Here is a 6,253-nt window from a genome sequence, read left to right as displayed (position 1 = left end):
CTAGTGTGTGTGTGTGTGTGTGTGTGTGTGTGTGTGTGTATACTTGCAGCCATACTGATTAAATAAATGAGAGAGAAGAGATAAGCATGCATCACAGAAGAAATCCAAATATATGTGTAGCTCCTCTCCCTCCCCCACCCCCACCCGGGAGTTAGTGCTTAGCCACGCCCACCTTTGACTGGAGACTGGACTCAGTGGCTGATTTCCAGAGAATAGAGTATGAAAAGGGGGAAATGGTAGCTTTATAGCGGACAAACCTGGCAACAAGACCTTAACCAAGTGATCAAAGCTAACATCGCCAATGACGTCATGCTAACATCAGGTACTCTGACGTGCGATCAGAAGGCACTTACCGCGGTGGTATTTCCCCCATGACACCAGGCTGGTCAAAGTAAAAACAGAAAACCCCGATCTGGGGGGCATTCTACAAAATTCCTGATCAATACTGCTCAAAAGTATCGTTTTTTTTTTTTTTTTTTTTTTTTTTATCTTACTTACCCTTAGAAGTAAAATGGCTCTGCAAAGGAATTCTTTAAAAATATTTTCTTTACAATTTGGTATTATTGGGGAATTAATCAATTCAATCAAGGAAATAATTAAACATCATAATTGAGATATTGCAAAAATGATGTCATATCGCTTTAGATACATTTGAAAAGTTCATCTGCTGGAAAAGGAGGAAAAAACCCACTAAAATGAAGGGAATTATTATGATATTTACAAACAATGCTTCTTGGATTAAGAAGTACAAACTGGTAATCACGAAATAGTCAGGGGGATGTAAAGTACAGCAAAGGGAATATAGTCAATAATACTGTAATAACTATGTATAGTGCCAGGTGGGTACTAGAAGTATCCCGGGGGGGAGGGGTCACTTTGTAAATTATATAATTGTTTAGCCAGTATGCTGTACACATGAAGCTAATACAAAATAATATTGAATGTCAACTGTAATTGAAAAATAAAATCAAAATAATTTAAAAATAAAAATAACCCTTCTTATAGGAATTTTCCAGCTTCCATTTTTGTAGCAATTTGATGTGATCAGGCCTTAAGATTCTCTCTTTGGGTATTATGTTAAGTGACAAAGATACAATGGCCAGATTTGAGGATAAGTTTGCACTTACAGTCTAGTTTGGGCATTAAATCCACCTGAAGCAGATCGGGAGTGCTTGCCAACACTGACAGGGAGAGTTATTTGGATTTAAAACTCTGTTTGAGCCCCAGACATGATTTAATCTACTTATGAGTAGTTTTGGATCCAATTATGACTTTCACCTCCACTTCTTTGGATAGAGCTAAATAGCATATGGTAGCATCCCTTAGAAGTAAAATGGCTCTGCAAAGGAAGTCTTTAAAAATATTTTCTTTACAATTTGGTATTATTGGGGGATTAATCAATTCAATCAAGGAAATAATTAAACATCATAATTGAGATATTGCAAAAATGATGTCATATAGCTTTAGATACATTTGAAAAGTTCATCTGCTGGAAAAGGAGGAAAAAACCCACTAAAATGAAGGGAATTATTATGATATTTACAAACAATGCTTCTTGGATTAAGAAGTACAAACTGGTAATCACGAAATAGTCAGGGGGATGTAAAGTACAGCAAAGGGAATATAGTCAATAATACTGTAATAACTATGTATAGTGCCAGGTGGGTACTAGAAGTATCCCGGGGGGGAGGGGTCACTTTGTAAATTATATAATTGTTTAGCCAGTATGCTGTACACATGAAGCTAATACAAAATAATATTGGATGTCAACTGTAATTGAAAAATAAAATCAAAATAATTTAAAAATAAAAATAACCCTTCTTACAGGAATTTTCCAGCTTCCATTTTTGTAGCAATTTGATGTGATCAGGCCTTAAGATTCTCTCTTTGGGTATTATGTTAAGTGACAAAGATACAATGGCCAGATTTGAGGATAAGTTTGCACTTACAGTCTAGTTTGGGCATTAAATCCACCTGAAGCAGATCGGGAGTGCTTGCCAACACTGACAGGGAGAGTTATTTGGATTTAAAACTCTGTTTGAGCCCCAGACGTGATTTAATCTACTTATGAGTAGTTTTGGATCCAATTATGACTTTCACCTCCACTTCTTTGGATAGAACTAAATAGCATATGGTAGCATTTCCAACAATGTATTTAATCCAAAGACCCTCACTGCACCAGCATGGATACTGCAAAAACAACAGAACCAATTGTAAATATGTATTAAGAACTCTAAGGAGGACTCCTTTGAACAGACTTAGAACAAAATATTATTAATTAATGGGAATAAGTGAAATGCAGGATCTCAATGCATTTAATTTATAAAGGTTGTTTTAAAGCAACTTTGTATAATGAAGTCATATTTAACGTATTTATAATTCCATAAGAAATCTACAAGCCCTGCCTGGTTTGGCTCAGTGGATAGAGCGTCGGCCTGCGGACTGAAGGGTCCCAGGTTGGATTCCGGTCAAGGGCATGTACCTTGGTTGCGAGCACATCCCCAGTGGGAGGTGTGCAGCGGGCAGCTGATCGATATTTCTCTCTCATCAATATTTCTAACTCTCTATCCCTCTCCCTTCCTCTCTGTAAAAAAAATCAATAAAGATATAAAAAAAGAAATCTATAATATGAAAATTGCATATTGTAATTATTTACTCATTTTGCATTACCTAGACTTTTTTTAAAAATCTTACTCATATACTTTTCCCAGAAACATACCCAACCAACCACAATCTCATATTACTGCTTATTCTTTGCAATCCACTCTATACTCTATTATTGTACCAAAAGATATTATGATCCCCAGCTTCTTGAGTATTAGGGACTCTCTCTATGCCTTCATATGAAGTGAGATTTCAAAACAGGAGACATGTCTTGTGACACAATCCCACGTCATTATATCAGGAATTATTTTGACAGAAAACATAAATAAAACTCAGATCATTTACAAAAATATCATAACTTCTTATTTTCTCTACTTCAGCGGGAATGTATTTTGGCATGATATATAGATTTCAATGAAGGTTATGTATCCCTTTCTCTTATCACACACAAATAAGTCTGGTCTGTTGTTACTTATCCTTCCTGTGCTCTTATTCTGGTATTCACCTGTATCATTGCGCTTTCATTTTCCTGTTCTTCTTGAATTACCTTCTGATCCTCTAACTCCTCTTAAATCTAAGCATATTTATTAGAAGTACAAGCATCAAACTCTATTTTATAGTTGTGCCCAAAGATTTACCTATTGAGATACTTATTCTTTTATTTTAATATATTTTATTGATTTTTTTTACAGAGAGGAAGGGAGAGGGATAGAGAGTTAGAAACATCGATAAGAGAGAAACATCGATCAGCTGCCTCCTGCACACCCCCTACTGGGGCTGTGCCCACAACCAAGGTACATGCCCTTGACCGGAATTGAACCTGGGACCCTTGCGTCTGCAAGCCGATGTTCTATCCACTGAGCCAAACCGGTTAGGGCGAGATACTTACTCTTTTATTATAAATTATTCATTTCAGCTTTCCTTTGCCTTACACTTAGGGCATTAGCATTGCTTTTACATTGTGTGCATTGGTTATGTTACTTGTAAATCTCTTTCAGGATTATCAAAGTGGTGTTACAAAATGTGCTATAAAAAGAGGGTGTTGGGTTGGGCTCTCAGTGAGGGGAGAGGCGGAGCTCCGAGGCCCCGAGCTGAGAACAAGTGCCCCAGAACAGGTTTCTCAACCAGGAGCAATTTTGCCCCCGGGGCCATTTGGCAATCTGTGGAGACACTGTTTAACACGCCTGGGGAAGGTGCTCCTGGCATGTAGGGGGTGTGGTCTAGGAGGCACAGGACAGCCCCACAACACAGAATTATCTGACAAAATGACAATAGGACTGAAGTCGACAAACCCTGATCCCATAAAACTCTCCCATGTGCGGTTTGTGGTTACCGCAAAAACATCATTATGCAGCCCATGGTTGTCATTAAGGGAAACAGAATGGGGTGGGAGGGTGAGTATATGGACTCTATGTACTTTGCTCAACTATTCTGGGAATTTAAAACTGTGTACTAAAAAATAAGATATATTAGTATATTTTTTAAACCACGTTGGCATTGTATGAGGCTAGAGTCGAGTCCCATTTTACACATGGACACAATGTATTGTTTGTAAGGTTTGAGTACCCACCCCACTTTTCAGTCACGCAGCTACTATCTATGTAGGGGGACAGCTGCACTCTGCTTTGTTTGGAAGTTTGCCAAGACTTGGTCACCATTTCAGAAAAGCACATCTCCCACCGCGGCCTGGTTGTCTTTGGGCGGCCGGTCTGCCAGGCGCCTGGACACGACGCCTTTGCAGCCATTGCATCCACTGAAGTTCTATACAGACTGCTTCCCTGTGCCTGAGTGTTCCCGCGCTCAAACACACTTTATTTATTACTAGATACTTCTCTTTCTCCTGAGTAGTACAAGTAGGATTTTATATTGACATTAACTTTTTGTGTATAGGTGGGTTTTATTATCTATTCATTTCATTGGAGGATAGTAATAAAATATTTGTTATTACAGGGCGGCTGATTCTGATGGAATTGAGAACGTCTCCTTTAAAATGAAATCCAAACTCCTTACTCAGCCCTCAGGCCTGTCATAACCAGCCCGCCTGTCGCCGAGCCCTGCCAGGTCCTTCCACCGTGCCTGCCAAAGGGATCTATTTGTATGTCCCAGAATGTGTCGACATTCTCACGTCCCTGGTCTTGGTACAGGCTGTTCTCTCCCTGAAAGGCCCTCAATCCTCTTCAAACAGGTCTCAGACAATGCTGTGTTCCCCCACCTCAGCTCCTCACATCCTTCCTTTGAAACTGGTGCCTCGGCTGTGCACCACCTGCACTGCCATTTACCGAAGTTTCTTGACATGACCCATTTTTCAGAGACACATTGTAATTTATATTAAGTTTATAAACAGGTTTATTTTTAAATTAAAATAAATTCTTAAACGTTGTTTAAACAAATTTATATTTTTAATTGATCTCTATTTAATTTGTTTTTTAATTCTAGGAAGTGTATTTTTAAATTTTATTATACTTAGTTAATTTAAATAAGTTTATTCATTAAACTACACATACTTTTATTCTTCAAAGGGTATACAATTACCATAAATAGGAAACTAGCATGAATAGCCCTAAAAATAAAGCAATTATAAAACTAGAAGAAACAGAGAAGTTATTCATTTCTATTTAGATAACACGGGCAACAGAAGCCCTTGTTAGAGAGGGAGAGATTAACAGGGAGAGATTAGAAACATGTTAGCACTGAATTGAGACGTTCCCCCTTTCCGAAGGCTTGAAAGCAAGCTGAAAAGACAGTAAGTTCCTCTTTCAGTGTAATTTAATGCCGCCTCTGTTCTCCCTAAACTCTCTTGCTATCACTGCGATCCCTTTACTCACCATTTTATCAAGCACCTGCTACGGACCAGGCTGTGGCGCCAGATGTTTGCAATAATGAAATACCCAGAAAAGCAGTCCCCGCGGACACAGTGGCTGGAGAAACACACGCGCGCGCGCACACACACACACGCACACACACACACACACACACACGCACATGGAACCTGGGCGTGGCCATACAACTTCATTACTTAAGGAAGTAATTTGTGATTCAGAGCCTCTCACTTCAGCATCCTCTATGCACGGTGATTGCAGAGAAAACAAACCACCGCAAATTGTATGAGTTAGAGCAAATTAATTTCAAAATTACGGTGCTCTACAATCTTTCAAAGTTTTTCACAAAAAAACTTTGTTTGATGTGATGTGACTTGGAACCGCAGAAAGTAATTTTTTCCCTTTTTTTTTTTTTTTTTTTTTTTGCGGCAGCGGTGGGCGAGCACAAGCCGAGGCTGAGGAAGGAGCCCGGGCTGCCCTCCGGGTCACCCTTTCCGCGGAGCCTTCGCTGACAGTGGTTCTCAACCTTCTGGTCCTTTAAATACAGTTCCTCATGTTGTGATCCAACCATAAAATTATTTTCGTTGCTACTTCATAACTGTAATGTTGCTACTGTTATGAATCGTCATGTAAATATCTGATATGCAGGATGGTCTTAGGCGACCCCTGTGAAAGGGTCGTTCGACCGCCAAAGGGGTCGCGATCCACAGGTTGAGAACCGCTGGTTAAGCTCTAGCTGCTCCGTCACAGCTCAGCCTCCCCGCAGCGAGAAGTCCGCCAGGACGCCCCACGGGGGCCCAAGCCTGTGCTGTGCGCCCCGCAGACCCGAC

At 39.7% G+C, this 6,253-nt stretch overlaps 1 protein-coding gene across 1 annotated transcript in view; it reads right to left on the bottom strand.

Annotated features, from left to right (window-relative positions):
- The window catches only part of NPAS4 (neuronal PAS domain protein 4), a 29,046-nt gene extending 23,538 nt beyond the window's left edge, over positions 1-5,508 (bottom strand). The window contains exon 1 of the mRNA XM_005864279.2: positions 5,430-5,508. The gene's annotated coding sequence lies outside the window, so the exon portion shown is untranslated. The remainder of the gene's footprint in view (positions 1-5,429) is intronic.
- Between the last annotated feature and the right edge of the window lie 745 nt (positions 5,509-6,253).

Source organism: Myotis brandtii, unplaced genomic scaffold (assembly GCF_000412655.1).
Source record: "Myotis brandtii unplaced genomic scaffold, ASM41265v1 scaffold187, whole genome shotgun sequence".
In the NCBI taxonomy this organism is placed as follows: domain Eukaryota; kingdom Metazoa; phylum Chordata; class Mammalia; order Chiroptera; family Vespertilionidae; genus Myotis; species Myotis brandtii.
The sequence above is the reverse complement of the archived record's forward strand: the minus strand, read 5'-3'. Positions and strand labels throughout refer to the sequence as shown.